Here is a 26,851-nt window from a genome sequence, read left to right on the forward strand (position 1 = left end):
GGGCCCCCCACACAACTTTGGGAGAGCTATTTTCAGCTCAGGTTCAGATAGACGCTGAATACGTGGTCTAGGACAGTGGAGTGAGGCCTTTTATGGGCTGAGGTTGACATTTCAACTGCCTGATAGGATATTTCTTGAGTCCCCGCCATGTGTCCATGGCTGTCAAAGTGACTAAATTGTTTGATTGACTTAGAAGGCGAAAGATGAGTTTTAGAGCACAGATCAAATTTGTGAAGTGAGAAGTTAAAGTGAAAATGTCTGGGTGAACAAGGCAGTGATAGCTTAAAAGTTCCCCCAAATGGTGTGTCCAGAGAGCAAGCACTGGGAAAGCCATAAGCAAGGGGCAGCAAGATGGGGATGGTCTTAGAAAGGGACAAGGAGACAAGGGGGGAGGGCCAGGCATCCTGTTTCCTCTCACAGCCACTTAGCTCCCATAGGAGGCAACACTGGATGCCTCTAGTCTCTTTGGCCTGCAGGCAAAGTAGTTAGTTGGCAAATATGAACTGCCTACTGTGCACACCCTCCTCTAAGTACTATAAGAGGGAGATACAAAGAGATATGTGACATGGGCTCCAGACTCTAGCCTCTAGTTGCTTATAGGCTGGGGAGGCAGTGAAGATATCTATGCATGAGAACCCTACCCTGAACTTTATGCCATGTGCCACATAAGACGTATAGCTTATAAAGGTTCATGGGAGTTCATGATACCCCATCTGTTTGGGGCAATTTCTACCTTCCTCCCCTGACTTTACAATCTAAGGCAAGTCCTTTCACTATAGGCTCTCCTAAAACCTCCACTTTCCTGGAGTCTATAACTCTCCATGATTATTTTCTTTGTAGTTACTTTCACTGTATAACCTGTAATCAACATGAAAAAGACCAAGGGCATTTTTCTGCTCACCACTGCATCTCCAGCACCTAGCAGAGTATTTGGTATCCCTCTCATGTACTCCAGTTAGTATACTTCCTAATATTTCTTTCTTTCTTTACTTCCTAATAGTTCTTTTTACTTAACTTTAGATAAGATTTACATACGATAAACTGAATTCATTGAAAATGTACAGGGTCTGATAGATGCATACAGCCACAGAAGCACCACCACAACCAAGATACATTTCCATCACCCCAAAAAGTTCTCTTGACCCCCCTATCTCAATCCATCCCTATCTCCGATCCTGGCCTCAGGCAACCACTAATGTGTATGTCTGCATGTCCTACAATTTCTACAAAATTTCCTTCTCTCTAATTTTTAGAGTTTCACATAGATGGAATTATACAGCACCTAGCTTCTTTTGTTCAGCATATTGAGTTTGAAAGCTCTTCATTTGGTTATCGTGTCGCCACAATAATTTTTATGTCTCCTCCAACAGCATTTGCTGATGACGCATTTCTGTTTTATTGTCATATTTTCCATGTATTATGTCAATCATTTTGTCGTGACAAATGAGTAAGTGTGTTCCAAGCAGTGTGCGAAATTTTGTAGTTTGTTAATAAGCAAGAATCCTCAGCAGAGGCTTCAAAACTTTCATCGTTGTTAAATGAACTTGGGTGAAATACTGAAGTATCACACGATTTTTCACACATTCGAAACTCTGGCATTAACTCTCTTCTTTTTCCTTTTGGCAAAGTCTGGCATATCTATTAGGTAGTCACTGCTTTTACCTTGTAATCCAGCTGACCGAGAGCTTGTACTGGGAGTCAGAACATGTGTCACATATGCCATTTCCTTGACATTAATTTGTGCTTATGTTATTTGTGTTAGCCTCAAAGCTGTTTCTCTGAAGGAATCTTTTTTTTAAAGTCACTCATCAGTTTTGTTAAGGTTTCTTTATTTCAAGCTAGATTTTTGAAAATCCACAAGTCAACTGGGGCTCACAGAAACTGTAATTAATTGTAATTGGGGGAAAGTGCAAGGATGAGCCAGGGCCCCACCATAAACCCCTGCGTATGGAGAACTTGCCACTCTTTCCATAGGATGCCCGGGCCTCCCTTGTGCAATAGGTGGTTGCGTGAATACCAAGTGAGGCGCCAGCCTATATCCATGTATACAATAGAAATACAGCTTTTAAAAAAAATAAAGAAATACAGCTCTTTTTCCTTCCTACTATTCGAGCTAGAAACTATATAGAATAGTACATACTCCACTTTGAAGACCATGGTGAAGTGGTGGAGAGTTCTGGAAACCTGATGAGCAGGAGTGACATAATAACAAAGGGTATGATAATTAGATTTACAGGGTGATGCTTTGGAACCTGTGTCACAAGGAGCAGTGACTAGAGGCAGGGGGAAGAAGAGTCAGAGGTTGTGTTTGCTTTTATTTCCATTCATTTTTTAGTTAGTATATTTAAGTGATATACACTCAAAGTAAAATATTGAAAAGAATAGGGGCACCTGGGTGGCTCAGCGGGTTAAGTGTCTGCTTTTGGCTCAGGTCATGATCTCAGGGTCCTGGGATCGAACCCCACATTGGGCTCCTGGCTCAGTGGAGAGTCTGCTTCTCTCTCTCCCTCTGCCCCTCCTCCTGCTTGTGCCCCCTCTCTTAAATAAATAAATAAATAAATAAATAAATAAATAAATAAATAAAAAAAATCTTTTAAAAATATTTTGAAAGGAATAAAAGGTACAAAGTCTTCTTCCTGCTCAACTTTCATCCCAACTCCTTAGCTCATGACTGCTCCTAGTTCCTTGTGCATTCCCTGGATGGCTTCTGTGTGTATACATTTCCATGTGTGCCTATGTTTGTCTACTGGCACAAACGTGGTTAACAGTTCATATGGTTCTAAACATTGCTTTTTCACTTAACAACATACCTCAGACATCTTTCCACATATATAAAAGGAGAACCACTTGATTCCTTTCCACTGCTAAGTCTTCTATTACCTGGATATGCCATCATTTTTAACCAGTCCTCTTCTTTCTATTTAGATCCTTATCAGAAGTACTGCAGTGGTCATATGTGTATGTATGTCTTGCATCGAGTTATTTTTAGAAGCAAAATTTGCTGGATAAAATCACATACCAGGTTCTACTGTTGCATAACAAAACTTCCCTATAAAATAACAGCCATTTATTTGTTCATGATTTTGTGGGTTGGCAATTTGGGCAGGGCTCAAGTTGCATGGTTCATCTCTGCTCGTGGAGCAGAGATGCATTTTCATGCTGTTGGTGGGTTGGCTGGGGAATTGGTTGTTCCTAGATGTTCTCTCTATCCCATCAGGGCTCTGGCTCCAGGGGCTGCTACAGCTGGGAAGGCTGGGCCTCTACTGATCTCTCTGCGGTGTCTCTTCCTTAAGAAGGTTAGCTCAGACTTGTTTATAAAGTTGTAGTGATCACATACTTTCTAGAACATTCATCCTCTCTACTGATAGCACCATTTGGATATGCTCCTCTTTGTCAATCTCTCTCAAAATAGTGTCCAGAACATAAGACAGTACACGAGGATGGTCTGACTAGTATAGCAAAGCAGAACCATTACTTGTTTTCCTTGGACATTCCATCTTGGTTAAGAGAGCCAAGGCTACACTAACTTTTTTAGAAGTTGCATTTTATATTTTATTCATATCTGCTGTCAGTAAATTAAAAACCTATGTGTTTTTTCTTCAAGTATGCTCCTTTTAGTACTGTGCCAAGAGACACTTGAAAGGTTTTTTTGTCATTTTCCATGTGACAATCCTCTAATTTTAATTTTTAAAAAGATTTTATTTGTTCATTTGAGAAAGAAAGTGTGAGCGAGAGACAGCACAAGCGGTGGTGGTGGTGGTGGTGGTGGTGGTGGTGGTGGTGGTGGTGGTGGCTGAGGGTAGGGAAGTGGCAGAGGGAGAGGGGGAGGGAGAAGCAGACTTCCCACTGAGCAGGAAGCCCATGCTGGCCGGCTCATCTCAGGACACCAGGGTCATGACTTGAGCCAAGGCAGATGCTTAACCAACTGAGCCATCCAAGTGCCCCGTGACAATCCTTCATTTAAAAAAGGGAAATTGGCTTAATAAACTCATCCATATTCCTAGAAAGTGGTATCACCAGTACTTGGCCATCCTGTTTTCAAATGATAATTTAAGCATCACATACTTTACCAGGGAAGGGAACAAAACATGAGATGTTCTGCAAAAATGTTCAATCTTGTTTTCTGTTGAGACAATATGTACGTTGGTTACTTTGCCATTTTCCAGTACAGAGGAAGCCCACTTCTTATGTTCCAAATGAAAAAGGAAAACTGGTAATTAGATAAGACTATCATCTCAGTTATAGGAGTCAGGTGTACTCTCCCCAAAGACGCAATAAATATGAAATGTTCAAGGAGCTTGGTTCTCCTGACAAGGTGAAGATGGGTTCACCCCTTCCAGATTCTTTTGAAAAAGAAAAAATATGTTATCAGCATAGGGTTGAAAATCCATTACGTGTAAAAACAAATAGTTCTTTAATACTAATAAAAATAAGTAAATAAATAAATATTATCTTAATATCTTTTGTTGAAAAACTTTCAACTTTCTTTTCAAGTCCAAAATCTTTCACTTGCTGCTTTATGAAAAATGATCAATCAATTAATTTAGGGCCTGGAAAGAAGTATCTTCTGATCTTCGACTAAGAATTCCCCTGAAATAAGAAACCAGCTTTTTGTTCATCATAAATATCAAACTTTACGTTTATTTATATCAATCAAGTTTCATCTTCTAGATTCAGATGAAGAGTCTGCCTTGGAGAGATCCTTAAGGCTCCTGATTATGTCATAACAATCCATTCACCACCCCTACCAAATTCTTGTGATAAGCAGATTTTATACATGTTTCAAATGTCCTCCTCCAAGTCATTAAAAAATTGTTGAACAAGACAATCCCAACTTTCCAGCTCTGCAGTATGACACTAGAAAGTTCCCTCCAGGATTGCAGGGAGCCATAATCAGCACCTTTTGGCTACAGTAAATTGACCAAGGCTGAATTCACCAAGCTCTACTGGGCATCCAGCCTATGCTTCTGTAGCTCATCCAAAAGGACATTGTGAAAAATGCTAATATCTGCTTTCTGGATGCCCTCTTTTTACTTCCTTTCTGAATTCCTACTTTTAAACTCAGTCAAGTGGTTTCACAGACTGGACTGGTGTTTATTTAACTTTTGTAAGGAAAAATATTTCTAATGCAGAGGTATTTTTAAATGTCTGTAAAGTTCCTTAATTAAAAAACGCCAAATTCATCTATACACCAAATAAATTGAAATAGCCCAATGCACACTATTCTTAGCTCAATCTGCCAGAGCTCATTTGCATAATATCACAATGTACTGATTTCAGCTGTTTGTAATATCAGGACCAGACGGAGCAAGGCCAGGAAATAGAGTGGAAGTAGCAATGAATGCTACAGTACTGCTTTTCATTAATGAGAAGCTCAAAGCATGGCCTCTACAAAATCACACTTGTCAGAGCCTTAAATGGGTACTGTCTAAGGAGTATTGATTGATCTCGACTAGCCAGGAAATTAGAAAGAGGAGAGTCATAGTGGAACAATTCATCTTTGTCAATAAAAGGAATCTCTGTTTCTATGGGAAACCATCTCTCTCCTGGTCCGTAGGATGTAATCTTCAAGAACTGTATATTCTGTAGCAATTCATGTGTTTTCTTGGAAAGTCCTCCAATTGCAAGAATTATGTATGCTTCTACTTGTTATCTTAAGCCACTTGTAATCACGTTCACCTCCTCATGTGAAATGCCACAGAAGTGAAATGTCCACCCAGCGCACCCAGGAGTTGCTTAGTATTGTAACATTTTAAATGGGGGATAGTTGTTATAATGGCCATGGAAACCCAAAATTATATTCTGTGATGTTGTCTAGAGGGTGATTTTTTTGCTTAGAATGTAGGTGCCATGGAAGTAGGGATGTTCCTTTGCTCAACGCCATGTCTTCAGCACCCAGAAGTGTGCTTGGCACATGGCGGACGCTCAGGAATATTTGTGCGATGACTACATGGATTGACAGAGAACTACTTCAACAGAGACCTACTGAGTTTCTGCTGGGGGCAGGTACCAGGTCATATGCTATTGGGACTGGTCTTTCATTTGTTCAATGGAGAGCATGCCTATGTCTGAGGCACTGAGCTAGGTTCGAAGGGTCTAGCTATGGAAAATTTAGTGTGTCTTCTTAGAGCTTCTAGCCAGCTCAATGACAAGTAGCCAGAAGTAAAAGATAGATTCCTTGCTCTTGGGAGCTAGCTATTTTAAAATCGAGTTGAGAAGGCCAGACTTAAATGTAAGAAAGTTAAATAATGAGACTTTCTCACATAGATCATTCAAAGGCGGTCATTCCTTTTTTTAGGTATAGTCCTAAGCCTTACAGATTCTCTCTGCAATTAAGTTCATGTCCAGTTTTGTTTTCTGAGGGCTCAGAGGCTCTTCTTCCCTCAAACGCTTAATCCTACTCTCTCCTTTCTCCTTCACTCTATGTGATTCTCATTTATCATCTTGGCTTTCCTGCATCCTGTAAACCCCCAGTCAAACAGGAAACCAAATAAAGTGTGATGCGTCTTGTTTACTTTGAAACATCCCAACCTTTCTGCCTACACCACCGAAAGCAATCAAACTTCAAAGTCTGTTGGCTGTATCATCTCAGCACTTTTAATTTAGATGTAGTTACATTTGCATAACAGTTTAGCTGTGAATTTGGCAGGAAATTTCTGAAGAGTTATTTTGGTTCTACAGAGAGCGTGCCCAATGTCTAATAAGCAGATCTCCTGTGCGGTATTGCATTTTTATCATTACAAAAAAAGTACCCTGGAGGCTCATACCTTGGCAAAAGCTTTTTTGCTAACAAATAATACGATTAGCAGCATTGCTTTTCCTGAGAGTGATAATGTGGTAAAGCCTGTTGAATTTTTGAAACCATAGTAACAATACCGGAAAAAGTCAATGAAAAACGATATTTTAATATTGTGTGGTATATATTTTTTCCATTTGTTTTTATTGAAGTTTGGTTTGCCAACATATAGTATAACCCCCAGTGCTCATCTCATCAAGTGCCCCCCTCAGTGCCCATCACCCAGTCACCCCATCCTCCCCGCCCACCTCCCCTTCCACAACCCTTTGTTCGTTTCCCAGAGTTAGGAGTCTATCATGATTTGTCTCCCTCTCTAATTTTTCCCACTCAGTTCCCCTCCTTTCCTCTTATAATCCCTTTCACTATTTCTTACATTTGGAAGAAGCAGCAAAATATAGACCAGGTAAAAATCACTCATAATCCTACTACCTGAAGCTAAGCACTTTAATATACTGAAATAAGTTGTTTGAGTTATTCTTTTGCTGTGTGTTTGTGTGTGTTTGTATGTGTGTGTGTGTGTGTGTGTGTGTGTCTGTGTGGAATGAACTCAGGAGTGTATGCTTCAGGCCAAGGATGGAAAATAGGTGTTCTCTCTTTCACTTGCTCTTTTGCTTATTAGAGAAGACTGATATACTGAAGAGGATTCTGAGACAAGGATACTATGATGGATTACTAATGCCTGCCTTATTTCTTTTATTCTTTTATCCTTTGTTTCTTTTTCATGACTTTGTATTATAAAAAATTCAAACATAAAAGAAGCAAAATGATATAATGAAACCCTGTGTACTTGCCTAGCTTAAGCAAGTATCAACTTTCTGCCACTTCTGCTTCGACTGTATCTGTTCCTTCTACTTCCCAAGCCACTTGGTTATTACATTCATACACTTCTTTTTTTTAAAAAATTATTTATTTATTTGAGAGACAGGAAGAGCATGAGCAGAGGTGGGGTGTAGGAAATGCAGAGGGAGAGGAAGAAGCAGACTCCCCACTGAGCAGGGAGTCCAACACACAGCTTGATCCCAGGACCCTGAGATCATGACCTGAGAGGAAACCAGAGCCAGCTCCCTAAATGACTGAGCCACTCAGGTGCCCCCATGCACTTCTTTTATAACCAAAAATGGCATATGTTAAAATGTACACATTTCAACTGCACAATTTTGAAAGGTAGATACATCCATGCAATGCACACCTCTGTTCAGAACATTTCATTCATAATCAGGCCTGGCCCTCCTCTACCTTGGAGACATCCAGAATTCTGAGTCTTCTAGAACTTCATCTACACATACATATATAGTATATACACTTGTGCCCTGCTCCTCTGCTCAGCATAGTGCCTGTGAGATCCATCCTTGTTTTTTTTTAAAGAATTTATTTATTTATTTATTTATTTATTTATTTATTTATTTGACAGAGAAAGGGAGAGGGAGAGGGAAAGAGAGAGCGTGCAAGCACACAAGCAGGGGGAGTGGGAGAGGAAGAAGCAGACTCCTCACTGAGCAGGGAGCCCAATGTAGAACTAAATCCCAGGATAATGGAATCATGACCTGAGCCGAAGGCAGATGCTTAACTGACTGAGCCACCCAGGTACCCTGAGATCCATCCCAGTTATTGTGTGCATCAGTAGTTCATTTGTTTATTGCTGAATTTATGAATATACTATGGTTTGTTTATCCATTTTTCTGTTGATGAACACCTGAGCTATTTCCAGTTTGGGCTATTATGAATAAAAGTGATATAAACTTTCTGGTGCATAGTGCATGTGTCTGTGTCTGTGTCTGTGTGTGTGAGTGGGTGAGTGGGTGTGTGTCTGTGCATGTGTAGATATATTTTTACATTTCTTGAATACCTGGAAGAAAATGGTTAGGCCATATAGTACGTGTATGTTTAGTTTCATATAAGAAACTGTCAGACTGGATCCCTGGGTGGCGCAGCGGTTTGGCGCCTGCCTTTGGCCCAGGGCACGATCCTGGAGACCTGGGATCGAATCCCACATCGGGCTCCCGGTGCATGGAGCCTGCTTCTCCCTCTGCCTGTGTCTCTGCCTCTCTCTCTCTCTCTGTGACTATCATAAATAAATAAAAATTAAAAAAAAAAAAAAAAGAAACTGTCAGACTTTTCCCACCCTGATAACAGTGTATGAGAGTTCTAGCTGCTGTACAACCTCATCCTTGTTAGGGTTATCAGCCATGCTGGTGGGTATACTGGTATCACATTCTGGTCTAGTCATTAGGGTGACCAAGTGCTAGCACACACATTTCTAGGCTGAGGCCTGATCAGGGCCCAGTGAACATCAATGACATATCAATGTCTATGGTGTCACAAAGGCCTCTCCCTGACCAATGAGTGGCTGGAGCATGGGGATAGAGAGGGCGGTAATGAGCACTGGGCACTGGTGTCTTGGGAGAGTCAGACCAGCTGGACACTCGAGGTAGACCAATCAGAGCAAAACACCATGTCTGGGAAAAGAAGTAGTCAGAACTCCTGCAGGCTTGGGAAGCAGACACTCTCCTCTTCCACAAAAACCAAGTTGAAATTCTCTGTGAGCCATGAAGACCATCTCCTGCAGGAAAACCACCCTGCCCAGCACCTACGCTTTTCCAGCCAGGTTTGCCTCTCCGCCATTCTGAAATATGTGGCCACCAACATTCTGGAGCTGGTGGGCAATGAGGCCCACAATGACTGCAGGGTTCAAAGGGCAGTGAACAACAACATGCAGAGCAGCCACCTCTTTGAGGATGACACCACTTCTCAGGTCTCTGAAATGTTCTGATCCAGCAAGAACTGCTGATGCCTGGGTCCCAGAGACTGGAAGGAGTCCACACAACCTCATCCAGTGCCGAGACTTCTCACAGAAGGAGCCTGTGCTGCTAACACCTACGCATGCCATTAAAGAATTGAATTCCAATTGAATTCCAGCAGGCTTCTGGCTCTCCTCAATTTTAGTCATACCGAGGTGAAGTCGTCCATGTGTTATCTAAGAGAATAAGTTCCATGAGTAGTTGGGAGGGATAGAGGACGTGGTCCATGTGGGGTACTTGAATCAGGTGCCTTCAGAGGAGCAGTCTGCAATGGTACCAGTGTCGGGGGTGGCCATGGTGGGGGCACCTGGCTGACATAGCAGGAGTAAGAAGGCTTCCTCATTGCTTCTGAGGAAGGAAAACCTGGTGAGGCCAGAAAGTTGGCTAGTGGGGGGTCAGGTGAGGCTTCAAGGCTTGCTGAATTCCCAGAACACTGGTAGTAGTTGGGGTGGGGCCGAAGATGAGGAGGTAAAGAAGGCTTCATTCATGCCAGGGAATGCCAACAGGTCAGAAGGAGACAGCAATGGAGCTGGGGAGAGAGGCTGGCATAGCAACTGGCATGCACTTAATGGCACAGGGGCTTTTACATGAAGATTGGGGAGCGATGAAGGAAAAAGTAAACAAGTATAGAGAAATTACAGGCCTGTTGGTTTCATTGATTATTTATTTATACCCTGTCTCATCCCAAAGAAGGACTTGAAGCAGGGATTATTAAACAGTGCTGTGATTCTTCTGGTAGAATATATCCTTCTGTCCTCTCTAGCGGACAAAAAATAGGAATATTGCATATAAGCACCCTCTGGCCTAAGGCATGCAAAACAAGCAGTTCTCAATGGTTATCAAATATTAATGAGCGGATTTGTTAATGTATTCCATTGTAAATGCAATTATCAATCTCATTCTCCGACGAAACACCAATGAGTCTAACGATCATACATTTGATAGAACATCAGAGTTAAAAGTGCTTAAATAAGTGTTTGAAAAGATGTATGTATATCCTATGTAAATTCTGCTCCAAAGAATAAAAGCAAATACAGTTCTTATAAAAACACTTTCATGCACTGTATGAAGTCAAAAATAGATGTCGTGCTACATGTAGAAACCAGAGATGAATTTTTATGAACAATAACCATTCACCCTCCACTGTGTCATTACCTGAGGTTTTTACTTGTTCAGTCAATGCTCCAAGGCCACTCTCTGCTGCACCTCTGGCCTTTTTGTAGAGGGCTGGTAACCTGAGGCCAGATAACTTGAGCAACAGAATTAGATGGACTGAGTTCAAAATAGCAGCTCACCACTCACTGGCCATTTGATCTTGGACATCCACTTATTCCCTCTGAACAGCAGTTTCCTCGTATGTAAAATGGGAACTACGAGTTCATCCATCTTTGGGTTTTTACAAGAATGAAGCAAATTTATGCCTGCAAACTGTCGTTTAGCACAGAGTACTCTTAATGAGTAGCTACATCTATCTTCTTCCACATATACCAGATGTTTAGGCCTGGTTCTTCTTCTTCTTTTTTTTAAAGATTTTATTTATTTGAGAGAGAGAGAGGGAGGGAGAGCACAAGCAGGGGGAGCAGCAGAGGAGACGGAGAAGCCAACTACCCCCTGAGCAGGGAGCCTGACACGGGGCTCTATCTCAGGACCCCAGGGGATCAAGACATGAGCCAAAGGCAGATGCTTAACTGTTCTGAGCCACCCAGGCGCCCCTAGGCCTGGTTCTTCCGTGATCGCTGGATGCTGGGGCCACTGGCTCTGAAAGCCATACCCTGCTAAACCTCGTGGAGAGACAAAAGAGTACCATGAGGATAAGAAGTCAGAGTTCAAACAGAACTAGACAGTCCACACACTGGGTTCCTCTTGGCTTCCCACTGCCTGGCGACCTCCCCTATCTCTGCTTTCCACCCTTCGTCAAGGCAGAAGGACTCCACGTGGCCTCTGCCTGCTACACAGGAGTACTCTAAGAATGAAAGTAATAGAACTGGTTGTGGGCTTGCAGCTCTTTGGAACATGTACTTATATAAATAAGTCCAGGAAATCTTCCTTGTCACCTAATGCTCATTAAATATATTTACAGATAACTCACTGTCAGAATGTTCACCCACAGAAATCATGGTTTGTTAGGCCCACAAAGTCCTCCTTGCCTTAGCAGGCCTCTCCCCAGTAACTGCCAGTGGAGAGTCACCATCAGATAATAACACCAACGTTGCTATCACCACCCCACCCCAAAATGGAGTATCTGTTGGCCCCGGGCATTGGTTTCCTGTATTACAATGCCCTTCAGCCTACAGCCTACAGTGTGGTAGGGAATGCCAGAGAATTAATCATTATACTTAAGACTGTAGCATGTTGGTTAAATAGCTACTTTTTAAAAACTGCTCTTTTCTGGACTTACAGCTATTGCTTATAGCACGAAACACAGTCTCCCGGGTACTCCATTGAGCAGCCCAACAAAGGGAATTTGTTAAAGGTATCAAGAAGCCAGAGTAGGTGGGTGGACCATGTCCAGGTTAGCATTCTCTACAGCCAGGACTTTGCAGTCCATGCAGGAGCCAGTAAGTAATGGTCAGTCATGACTCTTGTAAGGAGGCAGGCTTCTGAGACTCTTTCAGATACTCCTTGATGGCCGCAGTGAAGTTTGAAGGCTGAGCCCTCTGGGGAGTCCCACAGGTGTGAGGCCAAGGAGCAGAGCAATACCACCAATGCCTTTAAAGAACTGTGTTTCAGCTGTCCTTGTGGCTTTTACAGGAAACATGGGGACCAAGATAAACATAGCATCTGGCCTGGACTTTGCCTATTCATTTCTTTTTTTTTTTAATTTTTATTTATTTATGATAGTCACAGAGAGAGAGAGAGAGAGAGAGAGGCAGAGACACAGGCAGAGGGAGAAGCAGGCTCCATGCACCGGGAGCCCGATGTGGGATTCGATCCTGGGTCTCCAGAATCGCGCCCTGGGCCAAAGGCAGGCGCCAAACCGCTGCGCCACCCAGGGATCCCTGCCTATTCATTTCTTAATGATATCTTCTGAGGAGGAGAAATTTTTAATTTTTATGAAATATAATTCTTCAATATTTGATCTTATTTTCTGTTAAATTGTGAATTACATGGAATTATGTTTATCTTACTACATTGCTAGGATAATTTCATTAAGTCATATGTATTTTCTTTTCTTAATTTTTATTTCTTTTTTTTAAATTTTTTATTTATTTATGATAGTCACACACATAGAGAGAGAGAGAGAGGCAGAGACACAAGCAGGCTCCATGCACCAGGAGCCCGACGTGGGACCCGATCCCGGGTCTCCAGGATCGCGCCCTGGGCCAAAGTCAGTCGCCAAACCGCTGCGCCACCCAGGGATCCCCTAATTTTTATTTCTTTAAAGATTTTATTTATTCATGAGAGACAGAGAGAGAGGCAGAGACTTAGGCAGAGGGAGAAGCAGGCTGGCAGGAGGGAGCCCGAAGCGGGACTTGATCCCAGGACCCTGGGATCACAACCTGAGCCAAAGGCAGATGCTCAGTCACTGAGCCACCCAGGTGCCCCCTTTTTTTCTCTTTAAATATTTTATTTATTTATTCATGAGAGACACAGGAAGAGAGAGGCAGAGATACAGGCAGAGGGAGAAGCAGGCTCCATGCAGGGATCCCAATGTGGGACTCGATCCTGGGACTCCAGGATCATGCCCTGAGCCAAAGGCAGATGCTCAACCGCTGAACCACCCAGGTGTTCCCCCTTTTCTTTTCTTAAAAAATATTTTATTTATTTATTTGAAAGAGAGAGAGAGAGAGCGCACAAGCTCAGGATGGGGAGGGAGAAGGGCAGAGGGAGAAGAAACAGCCTCCCTGCTCATCAGAGAATGTTACTCGATCCCAGGACCCCAGGATCATGACCTGAGCCCAAGTAGGTCCTTAACCGAATGAGCTACCTATGCATCCCTAATATAATTTCATTTTAATTAGAAACATGCTCTGTAAAGTTTCAAACTTTTCTGAAATTTATTGAAACTTGGTCTGTGTCCCTGAATATGGTCTATCTCGGTATACATTCCATATACATGTAAAGAGAATGCCTATTTTGCAGTTGTTTGGTGTTTAATTCTATAAATGTCAATTTAGGTTAAGGTGGTTGATAGTGTTCTTCAGATCTTCTATATACTTACTTATTTTCTATCTAGTTTTATTAGTTATTCAGAAAAGATGTTTTAAAATCTCTGATTACGTTTATGGGTTTATATTTTCTCTCTTTAATATATAGTCAAATTTGTTTCATTAACTTTTTTGGTTGCTTTTCAGGCACATTCAGAATTGGCATTCTTCTGTCCTCCTGATGTATTATTTATTATCATTAAGAAATACCCTTCTTGGGAAGCCTGGGTAGCTCAGCGGTTGAGCATCTGCCTTTGGCTCAGGTCATGATCCTGGAGTCCCAGGATCAAGTCCCGCATTGGGATTCCTGCATGGAGCCTGCTTCTCCCTCTGCCTATGTCTTTGCCTCTCTCTGTGTGTCTCTCATGAATAAATAAATAAAATCTTTTAAAGAAAGAAATACCCTTCTTAAAAAAAAAAAAAAAGAAGGACGCCTGGGTGGCTCAGTGGTTGACTGTCTGCCTTAGGCTCAGGTCGTGATCCTGGGGTCCTGGGATCGAGTCCTGCATTGGGCTCCCTGAAGGGATCCTGCTTCTCTCTCCACCTAGGTCTCTGACTCTCCCTGTCTCTCATGAATAAATAAGTAAAATCTTAAAAAAAAAAAAAAGGAAAGAAAGAAAAGCCCTTTTTGGGGTGCCTGGGTGTGTGTGTGTGTGTGTGTGTGTGTATGTATGTATATATATATATATATAGGAATATATATACATATATATATATATCCATATCTCACACTGTCTTTATCCATTTATCTAGTGATGGACACTTAGGTTGTTTCCATGTCTTGGCTGTTGTGAATAATGCCACAATGAATATGGGGGTATGTTTTAATCTTCTTTGGATATATACCCAGAAGTGGGGTGGCTGGATCTTATGGTAGTTCTATTTTTAATTTTTTAAGGAACCTCCGTACTGTTTTCCTTAGCAACTGTACCAATTTACGTTCCCACCAACAGCGCATCAGGGTTCCCTTTTCTCCACAACCTTGCCAACAGTTCTTTTTTGATGATCGCCATTCTAACTGGTGTGAGGTGGTATCTCATCATGATTTTGATTTGTATTTTCCTGATGATGAGCCATGTTGAGCATCTTCTCATGTGCCTAGTAGCCGTAGTATCAGTAGTATATCTTCTTTGGAAATATATCTATTCAAGTCCTTTGCCCGTTTTTAAATCTGATTGTTGGGTTGTTTTGTTTTGTTTTGCTATGGAGTTGTTTGAGTTCCTTACATAATTTGGATATTAACACCTTATCAGATAGATAGTTTACAAACATTTCCCCCCATTCCACAGGTCGTTTATTTTGCTTTGCTGATTGTTTCTTTTGTTGTGCAGAAGCTTTTTCACTTGCTGTAGCCCCTACTTGTTTATTTTTGCCTTTGTGGCCTGCACTTTTGTCATCATATCCAAAAAGTCTTTGCTAAGACCAACATTTTAGGAGCCTTTGAGCCTTCTTAGAGTATTCTTTACTCAAGATCTGATCTATCTCCTCTACCGTGGTGTTATCCTTCTGACAACTCTACCCCATGCACTGTGTGTTATGACGTTTTTCCGCTCTGACTGGTAGGAGCACAAAATATTCTCAGCCCTCTGGGACCTCTGGAAATTGCTCAGCCTAGTGCTTCACAGAGATTCTATTTCCTGAGTCTGGCAGTTTCCTCTCATGCATGCACAGGAGTAATCAGCCAAAGGCTCAAGGGAACACATCGGCAGATCTCTGGAGTCTTCTGTCTGCAGTTTTCTCCTCTCTGGGGCTCTGCTCCATGATTACCAGCAGCATCGGCCTTCCTAAATCTTGATCTTTGTCTTTGCACTCCATTCCCCCCTTCCTCTGCACCGTAGCTTGGAAACGCCTCCTGGCAATAGGTTGAGGGAATTGGAGGGATCATCTCATTTATTTCTCTTCTCTTTGAGATAATAGGCCTGTGCTGCCTGCTGTCCAGCCTGAAAGCAACTGGTGCATGTATTTTATCAAGTTTTCTAGTTGCTTAAATCAGGAGAGTCAATCAGATCCTTATGACCCTACCATAGATGATGGCAGGAATCTGTGATAAATTTCATGGGTTCTTGCTTCCCACTGACCTTTTAAAGCTTTTCTTTAATTCCTTTAAGCACAGTGAACACATCTGTCTTACAGTTGATGACAGATAGTTCCAGTTTCCCAGGTGTCTGCTGATTATCATTTTTCTATTGTTGCCTAACAAACGACGACAAACTTATTCCCTTAATTCAACAGCCAATTATTAGCTCACAGTTCTGTCAGAAATTCAGGCACAACTCTGTGCTTTGAGGTTTATCAGCTAAAATCAAGATTTGGGGCAAGCTGCATTCTCATTTGAAGCCGAGAGGCTTCTTTCAAGTTGTCACTGTTGTGGTTGAATTAAAATGTTTGCAGTTGTAGCACTGAGTTCACAGTTTCCTTGTGGACTGGCAGCTCGGGGGCTCTCTCAAGCCCCATAATAGTCCACACTCCTTTCCACAGGGCATCTTGCCTAGACTACCCATTAGGTCTACTTCACTTCTGGCTCAACTTGACCCTGAAGCTATAACTGTTTGGTTTCCCAGCTTGGAATGGTTGGTGATCTATTCAATCTTCGCATCCTAGGCAGACCCTGGGATTTAATGACTTGACCCAATCTTTAGTTCTTGTTTTCCTGCAGGCACATGAGGCTGCTCTGTTGCATTAGGGAGAACACTGATGGGGCACTGATCTTTTTTCTCAGAGCTCAATCAGTCTTATAAGTCGTAGAAACTCTTTCCAGAGTCTGAAGTCATTTTAAAGCTGAATGTTACAGGAAAAATTATTACGGTGGATTTACAATTTCGCTGTCATATATGTGATGGTATCTTAAGTAGGTATTTTCTCTTTCATAACATTCCTTCAGAGATCAGTAATTCCTTCTGCTTCCTGGTCACTCTAGGAAGCTGGTCAAGGATTCTGGACATTTTGGACAAAAGGTTTTATTTTTTGTATTTCTCCCACATCTCTGAAACAGGACATGTAACCTACTCCCGGATACAGAAGGAAGGAATATGACAGGCAGGGACTGGGTTCTGGGTGCAACAAGCTCTGTCACATCTAAAGGCAGAGGTTACTTGGGCCCTGGTTTTCACAATTGTGACTTAGGTCTTTTTCGGAAAGGGAATATTATTAAGAGCTCAAATAGAAGGCTCTGGAATCAGTTCTGCCCTTTTGGCTTGCAGGCTTTTCAGACTCCCTGTAGTTGTTAATGTGCTTGGGGTAAAATCACTCTGCAAGGTGGATGACACCTACAGGGAAATTAAGGTCAGCGCAAGAAAATAACAACTGTACATAGATCTCATTTCTAACATATCACGTGTTGGTAAAAACAGTCTTTAAATGTTCTTGCTAAAGCGGTATTAAAATGGATGGACTGATACATCTTGTTACATGTAGCTTTTATAGAGATTAGGAAGTGAGGCTCTCTTAGAAGGTCATTTCAATTTTCTCCTAATATAACTTGCTTTGACACCTCAAAAAAAAACTTCCTTTGAATTGCATATTTGCTTTTAATTTCAGTACCTTCTATTTGTTACCCTGTGTATGCATCATTAAGTATGCAGTTTTGTCTTAAAAAATGGAGCAAATTTTAAAATGGGAAGATTACCATTCAAAAATAATGATGTACCTCTAGAGAAGGGTTGTGATTCAGTTTTATGTGTGTCTTTGAATTATTCTCACCCAAATTAACAAATCTGGAAAATCCTGAAAGCCAGTGTCAGATTTTTTTTTTTAGCTTGAAGCAAGCTTAGAGATCATCTAATTTCTTTTTTTTTTTTTTTTGAGATTTTAAAAAAATAATCTCTACACCCAACATGGGGCTCAAACACACAAGCATGAATGAGATCAAGAGTTGTGTGCTCCACCAACTGAGCCAGCCAGGTGCCCTGCTGATTTCTTATTTTATAGAAAACAAAGATTTATTAAAATTATATATGTAACCTGGGATCATACAGCAGAGTCTCACAATCACTCTTTCCAGTGCTTTTGTGAGATAATGAAATGTACCATACACAAGCTACAGAGGATACTATTCTGGATAGCATATGATAACAAAATCCTCTACTCATTTGTGGAGCAACTATTTTCTTTCTGTGAAGCAAGAAGAGATTAGAGCAGTGACTACTTGTGCTACCCCTTAGCTATAAATTTAGCTCAGATCTTTTTTTTTAAAGTCTATTTGGTAATTACACAAAATCACAACCATTAGGGATGAGTCACTCTACATACAAGAAAATTGGTATTGAGATTAATTTGTGTTAATCAAGCATAATGGGCTGACCATGAGCAATGACAGCAGCTAATATAAATACATGATCAACTTAGGAGAGTGGTGGTACTTTTCCTAATAAGTCCATTTGGACTGAAACAGACTCCCTCAACCCCTGTGCTACCATCATAGACCTGTCAATCCTTCAAACTCCCTAAGGCCTATGCTTCCTAAGCTTTGACAATATCTAGAAGAAACTAAAAAATGATTTCGTAATTCTTTCAAAAAAATCTTCTGGCATTTAGTGTCTTGTTAGGCACTTAAGCAGCAGATAAATCTCAGCTTCATAAAATCTGACTTTTTGGCTCTGCTTTCAATGGAGATGAAACCAAAGAAAAAGACTGTCAATTTCTGACACCATCATGATTTCCTGCAAAATTATGTGAATATATTGTTGTCATTCTGATGTGGACTCCTCTAGCTTTTCCTTTGTGGACTTCGAGAGAATAGTTACTAATAGACTTCCCTGGGAATGCAGTGGTTTGTCTACTGATGACTCATCTTTCCGTACAATCTCTGCTTTTCAGAATGTGTCTATTGCCTCCAATTCTCCAAGCACTACCTCCCCCGTTTCTTCCCCTATCTCTCAACCTCAAAATGCAAAAGGGACTTTAAACTAACACACGGTTTCATTTGATTTCATCTTGAATACACACGGCCCTTTTCAATCAGCCTTCCAGACCATTAATGTACATGCAATAAGTATCTCCAGCAATGTCTAATTTTGGTGTTATCATTACACAAATGATATTGGGTTACACATCTTAACTCTTTTCATTTCCTTTTCTTTTCACTCAACATTATGCTGTTGAAACCTACACCGATTCCATTTTTTACTACCATATAATATTCCATCGTCTGCACATACCTTACTTTATGCATTTCTCTACTTGCATTTAGATGGCATCTAATACTTCTATGTTACTAACACTGCTACCATGAACATACTTTTATGTGTGTTTGTGTGCCTAGACAGTAATTTCTCTGGGCCCAATACTCAGGAGTGGAAATCCTGGGTCCTGGGAAATTCACATTTCTGTTTTTGCTAGAAACTTCCAAATATCTTTTTATAATAGCTGCCATCAGTTTACATTTCCATCAAGCATACGTGAAGATTCCTGATTATGCATATCTTTTCTAGCACTGTATAGTATCCATTTTTTGAAGTTTGGGCTGTGAGCATAAAGCAAAATAATGTTGCTGTTTCATCTCACATATTTCTGATTACTTTTTTTAGATATATATTTTTATTGAAGTTCGATTTGCCAACATATAGTATTAACACCCAGTGCTCATCCCATCAAATGCCCTCCTCAGTGTCTGTCACCCATATTTCTAATTACTAGTGAAACTGATCATCCCTTCATACATTTATTGTGCATCATGCTGCCTTTCTGTGAACCACCTTTTCATAATCTTTACCCAGTTTTCTATACTGCAGAGTCCATTTGTCTTGCTGACTTGTACAAGTTTCTTATATATCTAGACTAACTATTCTCAGTGGAGATAGTATTCCTTTCAAGAGGACATTTTGGAAATTAGTGGGGGCGTGTTTAGTTATCCCAATGGTCAGAGGGTATTATTGGGTTTTAGGGAGTGAGGGCCAGGAATGTTAGACATCTTACACACACAAAATATTCCTTTATCCCTCCTAACTTTCTTTTTTTTTAAAAGATTTTATTCATTTATTCATGAGAGACACAGAGAGAGAGAGAGAGGCAGAGACACAGGCAGAGGGAGAAGCAGGCTCCGTGCAGGGAGCCTGACGTGGGACTTGATCCCAGGTCTCCAGGATCAGGCCCTGGACTGAAGGTGGTGTTAAATCACTGAGCCACCCGGGCTGCCCTATCTCTCCTAACTTCTTTTTTTTTCTTTTTTTTTTCCTCTCCTAACTTTCAAATGTCTTGTCAGATACTTAAGGAGATGACAGATCTGTTTGTATATGAAACACAGTAGATTCTGAGTTCAGATCATTTAAAGCACAAAGTAGTCCTGAATCTTTTTTTTTTTTAATTTTTTATTTATTTATGATAGTCAGAGAGAGAGAGGCAGAGACACGGACAGAGGGAGAAGCAGGCTCCATGCACCGGGAGCCCGACGCGGGATTCGATCCCGGGTCTCCAGGATCGCGCCCTGGGCCAAAGGCAGGCGCCAAACCGCTGCGCCACCCAGGGATCCCAGTAGTCCTGAATCTTGTTCAGGAATGCAACTCTCTTTCATTTGAATGATTACCTAGGTTCGCTTATCATTTTGGAAAGGCAGGTAACCAATGGCAACAAGGCTCAAGAATTTGTGACTCCAATAAAACATGCCTAGTTTACTTACAATAAAACATACATTAATTTACATTTGTAGCTGTACCATTCCTAGTGATTCTATGTCTGTGTGCAACTATCTCTCTACTTCCTATGTCTTCTAACATATTTGGCCCTTTTGAAACACATAACTCTTATCCTTTTATTTCTTTTGATATGACAATTAGGACATTGTAATACTTATTTTTAATTATGTGTGTTAGTAGATAATATTATCTACAAGTTTTATTTTGGGGTAATATAAGGTGGTTACACAACAGTTTTTTAAAAGAGACCATTAGATCTGAAAGGATTGAGATATACTGTTCCAAATATTAATCTGTTTGTGTTTTTGACATTGCGAATGATTTTCCCCTAATATGTCCCTCGTCTTTCTTTGTGGTGTCTTCTAATGAACTGTGCCTTGACTTCTGATGTGGTCAAGTGTAACTCTTCCCATTATATTTTGTGCTTGCTGTATCTTAAGGAATCCTCTTGAAAGCCAACAACAAATGGATCTTCTATATTTTCTTCCAATAAAGTTGCAACTTTGCCTTCCATTGGGGGCTTTTTGTACATGATGACAGGCACAGGTTTCATTTCATTTTCTCAATATGGTTAAGTCCGTTTTTCTAATTACCACTTATTAAATAATCTGTCCTTGATTTGATACAACTTTGTAATATATTTTAAAATTGTGTAGGGCAAGACCCTTCTTTGGTCTTATTTTTTAGAATTATATTGGTTATTTGTGGATATTCACTTTCTCCTATACATTTTAGAGTCTGTATGCCCAATTACTCCCAAAATACAGTGGGATTTTTGTTGTAATTGCATCAAAGCTGTAGACCATTTCGGGTAGAAATGAATACAAAAAGATTTTATTTACTTCTATTTATTCAGGCATTCTTCAAAGTCCTTTGTAAACATTTAAATTTTCTTCATTAGATTTTGTGTTTTGTGATTAGATTAAGTTTCAGATGCTTTACAGTGGTACCTACTATTATAAATTGCATCTTATTCTCTACTGTATTTTCTAATTGGTTATTATTGATCTAGAGAAATGCTATGGGTTTTTATGTTGACTTGTGTTAAGCAACTTTTTTGAACTCTTCAGGTAGTTCTAATAGTTTGGGAATTCTCTTTTACCTTCAATGTAACTTAGAGGCTGGACAGGGAAGTGTCACCCACTTCCTACCATTTCTGGAAGGAGAATCAGAAATATTTTGGTTATTAGCTATAATAACTACCATATTTGATGATGAATATGAGGTAATATATACCTTCAAGGTTCTCTAAGTTCATTACTCACACCCACAAATAACTACAAAGTGGGCAGATATGATAAAAGCCAAAGAGAGATTAAATAAAATACTGTGGGACTTTAGAGGAGGAAGAGATCTATTGGGCCATGGTGCCCTACAAGCACAACACTCCTTCTATAAAGGTACTCCCCTTACTTCTAGTTGGTGGGACTAAATTGATCTTTATGAGGATTGTGTCCATTATGTAGACATTAACTTCAGAAACCTCACACTATATATAAGCAGAAAGATTTCCAGGTGCACTGCATAGACAAGGGAAAAATAAATGTGAGATGAGGCTAGAAGATTCATCAGCCACTGGGCTCAAGCTATGATTTAGCTTAGAAAGGGGAATACATTTTTGGTTCATATAGTCAAGTCAGCTCAACTGCTGTTATTGTTGAGCTACTCTGGAGCCTCTATTTCAGATTGGCTTCCAAATATGTGGACTCATATCTGAAATGTTTCCCACCAACACTGGCAAAGTGAAAGTGACTCATTGTAAACTTTTCAGAGATAATAGTTAGACCTTGAGCATCAAAATTGATTATACTTTGAAGCTATTTGCAGTATGAGTTTGCTGAATTACTGTTCAATTCCTATTAATCATGCTTCTGAGAACTTCTCAGTGGATTGGAATTATGGCATATTTTATTTATTCATTTATCAATGATGGGGCTATTAGAATGTCAATTCCAAGCCTCATTATATGTGTAGCTTCTTAGACGCTTTTGCTTTTGTATTTGTGGATTTCTAATTTTTTCATTATTTTGTAACCCTTGCTAATCCTTAGCTGAGCTCCCAGCCCACTTTCTGCTCTCCAGTTCTGAGACCAGTTTCCTTAGTTCAAATTACCCTGACCAGACTCAAGTGTACACAGATTTCATAGCTCATGAAATTCCAGTCCCAGTCCCAGTGATCGCCTCAATTGTGTGAGGTCTAAGCGCCCCCAAGTCCACCTATGGCACCCTCAAATGCATATTCTTCTCAGTACTATTTGTCTGTGCATATGGTCCTCATGGAGAGATGCTCCAAAGAAGACTTCCCAGGAATTTCTACAGCCATTGTATTTGGCTGCGGGGAAGCTTATATTTATTAGATCTTTATGTCATTTAGGGAAAAGGATGGGAGATGTAAAAGCTTAAAGGAACATTTTGAGGACAGCTGAGAGAAATCATAGTTACTTTGTACTGGCAACAGTTTTATTGTTCTCAAATCCAATGAACTGTCTTTATACCATAGGTTAATTGTTAAAAGAAATTACTTATCATTAGTTTCATTTTCTCTACTCATTCTTAGGTGGTGACCTCCCTTCTTTTACTGAGAAAATAGAAGCAACCAGAAGAGAATTTACCTACCATCAGATATACTAACCCAATTACATTGTACACACACTGCCTCATCCTTTTTTCCTATGTAACAGCAACCTTTGCACACTTGTCCTGGACCCCTGTGCAAGGCTTACAATCAGCACCCCTCTCTACTGTGTCATTATATGCAGATGAGAGTGCTCTATGACAAGCAGAGAAAACAAACATGCTATGAAATCTCCCTGTTAAAAAAAAACAAAAACAAAAAACTCTTCTTAGACTATACAACCACCCAAAGAAACCCTTTTTAGACTATATAACTACTCTCCACACTCCTCCCCCCACCTGTATTAGTTATCTAGGGCTGTGTAACAAATTTCCCAAAACTTAGTAGCTAGAAATGACATGGATTTATCTCATGGTTCATCTGGATCAGGAAGTTGGGAGCAACTTAGTTGGTGACTATAGCTCAGGTTCTCTCATGAGGCTGTGATCAAGCTGCTAGCCAGGGCTGCAGTCCCACCACCAACAGAGCTGAAGGATTCATTTCCAAGTTCACTCACCAAGTTGTTGGGAGGCCTTGTTTCTCGTGGGCTATTGGAGTGCAGTCCTTAGTTCCTTGCCACACTACTTGGTCCTCTCCAGAGTTGGAATGGCAGCTCGCTTCTCCCAGCACCAGTGTTCAGAGAGACAGAGAAAGAGAAAAGCCAAGAAAGAAGCTACAGCCTTTATGTAAATTAATCTTCCTGCTCAGAAGTGACACCCTATCACTTCTGCCGCATTCTATTCTTAGGAGTGAGTCACTATATCCAGCCGGAACTTGAGGGGAGAGGCTTACACAGGGGTGTGAATACCAAGTCAGGGAATTAGGGGAGAGTACGTACTTCAGAGACTCACTACCACACTCCCCTCAAAGGTATAGTGTAGACTTACTATCTTCATTTTCTCACTTCCCACACCTAGAAGGTTTTTGCCTCCTCCACTCTTTTGGAACAACCTTCACCTTGCCAAATCTAACGATCGGTTCTAAGTCCTCATATTAAGGATTTATCAACATTTGACAGTTAATCATATCCTGTTTCTTGAAAAATTTTCTTCACTTGACTTCTAGGACTCCACAGTCCCATGATTCTCCTGATACCCCACTGGCTTTTCCTTTTCAACCTCCTTTGTTGGCTCTTTTCATCTAATCTCTAAATATTGGAGTCTCTAGGGGATTTCCTCTGGGGCTCTCTTACCAAGGTTATATCATCCAGACTCACATCTAATAATCACCTAAATCTTAAAATGCCCCAAATAAAACCCTTGATTTCTACCCATAAAACTGATTTCCCCAGTGTTCCCCATCTCATTGAACAGTACCACCATAAACCATATTGCTTCTGTAAAGATCCTCAGTGTCTTCATGCTTTCTCTCTCATTTCATACCCAGATTCAATGTTTCCACAAATTTATTGTACTCTACCTTCAAAAATATCCCAAATTCAACCCCCACTCACCCATCATACCACTGGCATTTTGGTGCAACATACCAAGATTTATGAAACTAAAGCAGTGCTCCAAATGAAATTTACAGCTGTAAATACCTATTTTCTCTTTATTGATATTCTCTATGTGGTGATACATGGGCCTCCTGGTTTCCTTTTGCTCCTTGTCCACACTTCCTTTTAGATCTTGAGTGTACTCAAGATAGTTGATTTAAAGTTTACTGAAGTACAACATCTGTGCTTCTTCAGGGACAGTTTCCATTGACGACTTTTCTGCCTGTCAGTGGGCCATATTTTTTTGTTTCTTTGCATGTCTCACAACTTGTTGAAATCTGGGCATTTTATACAAAACAATGTGGCAGTGCCAGAAATCGGCTTCTTCCTCCTCCCTGGGGTTTGATATTTTTGCTGTCTGTTGTTTGTTGGTCTAGTTACTTTCCTGAACCAATTTTCTGAGGTTTTGTGTCTATTATAAGTAAATTCTTTGTTGTGTGTGGCCATTGAAGTCTCTGCTTAGTTAGATTATTGGTCAACTAAAGACTACCCAGAGATTTCCTAAACACTGGAACTAAAGGCTCCCAGTGTTAGCCTAGGGGCTCTGCTTTCCTGTTCAGGCACTCGAGACTGTTTGCCACACTGCTTTAGTCTTTACTTCCTGCTTGTGAAGAGTTTAACTCAAGGTGACAACTTAGCATGTTCTCAGTTTGTACAGAGCATTCATAAAATCCTAGCTAGGAATGCACACTTATCTACACATGTGCAGCATAACCTTTTAGATTTTCAGGAAACTGTCAGTTCTTCAAAGCCCCATATGGACATCTTATTCCCAAGCTTTCCTTCTTATTTATTTATTTATTTATTTATTTATTTATTTATTTATTTATGAGAGAGAGAATATGAGCGGGGGGCAGAGGGAGAGGGAGAAGTGGACTCCATGCTGAGCAGGGAGCCTGACGTTGGGCTCGATCCCAGAATCCCGAGATCATAACCTGAGCTAAAGGCAGACACTTAACCAACTGAACCACCCAGGCGCCCCTCAAACTTTCCTTTTAAGCTTTTTGGTTGGCCTATTGTTGGCCCTGTTGCCAACTGCCTCAAACAGCTATAAGTTTAAACAACTGCTGTAATTGTTTTCAACAAATACCTTCAAGACAAGATAGTACTGGGTGAGTTTTGAATTAGGTTAAAGAAAGACAGGCCTCAGGAATGGAGTCTTCTAGTGTGTTTTACGCTGGTCTCAGCCTATCATTAGAAATGTTATGGGCTAGAAGTCTCTGGAGATGCTTCTGTAGACATCTTTTTCCCATTCAATGTTAGGACTGACCCTTGTAGTTCTTATTGAAAGATTCTGTCCAGCGACAACCCTCAGGAAACTTTGAAAAATACAGGTTCATTACTTCTAAAAGTAGGATATCACACAGCACACCTGAGGCCACACAGGTTGGGGGAGGGGGTGAGGAGAGAGAAAGTGAGGGAGCAAATGCGCTGGGGCTCTGCTTTTATTGGGGTCAAAAGCGGAGCATAGGGTTTCATGGGCTCATTTCTATTGGTAAATTTAAAACATAAGAGCAAGAATTTAAAGAGTAGGGAAAAGACAAGTGGCCCAAATGGTCAGTTACTGAAATCAACCAACAGCCCCAAAACCAAGGAGCTTCAGTGCAGGGAGATCTTTGTCTACTCATGTGGCTGACAATGTTTTAATTCCAGATAGATAGCCTGATAGCCAGCTTTGAAGTGGATGCCTCAGCAACCAAAGCTTAAGTCAGGCACTTGTGTTAACAAAACAGAAAAAACCCTCATAACTGTCAGGGCTTATACTACACAGGGAACGCCAGATTAAACAATGATGGGAATGGGACTGCATTCTCTGCTGGCAGCCAGACTGTTGCCTTTCACTTTGGTTGCAGGTTGTTAGTTCTTTAGGCTACTGTTGAGCAGAGAAGAGAGGCTGAGGAATGGGGCAGATTAAAATGCCACAAAGCTGGGGTGCTTGGGTGGCTCAGTCAGTGAGGCATCTGCCTTCTGCTCAGGTCATGATCTCAGGGTCCAGGAATCGAGACCCAGTGTCGGGCTCCCTGCTCAGCAGAGAGCCTGCTTCTCCCTCTCCTCTCTGTTCATGCTCTCTCTCTCAAATAATTAAATAAAATCTTTAAAATATTAAACTTTAAAATGCCACAAAGCTCTCTGTCCTGACCAAGATTCAGCTTTTTTTCTTGAATAAACGTTCCCAGATTGTTCCACGGCTTTGGTTAATTTCCAGAGTTCTGAAAACTGATACTAACAGTTTTTGCTAGTGTTTTCATTGCTTTTATGGAGGAAAAGGGTTTCAAAATTCCTTACTCCACTATTCCCACCGATGTCCCCTAATTGCTGCTGTTTTGACTAAATGTTCCTTCTGTGAATATTTGCATAGTTGGCTACCTCAC

At 40.8% G+C, this 26,851-nt stretch overlaps 1 long non-coding RNA gene across 1 annotated transcript in view; it reads right to left on the minus strand.

Annotated features, from left to right (window-relative positions):
- Positions 1-23,652, minus strand: part of LOC112668589 (uncharacterized) — a 101,517-nt gene extending 77,865 nt beyond the window's left edge. The window contains exon 1 of the long non-coding RNA XR_007409280.1: positions 23,502-23,652. This is a non-coding gene — a long non-coding RNA (uncharacterized LOC112668589). The remainder of the gene's footprint in view (positions 1-23,501) is intronic.
- Positions 23,653-26,851: the final 3,199 nt, after the last annotated feature.

This window comes from Canis lupus, chromosome X (genome assembly GCF_003254725.2).
Source record: "Canis lupus dingo isolate Sandy chromosome X, ASM325472v2, whole genome shotgun sequence".
Taxonomy (NCBI): Eukaryota; Metazoa; Chordata; class Mammalia; order Carnivora; family Canidae; genus Canis; species Canis lupus.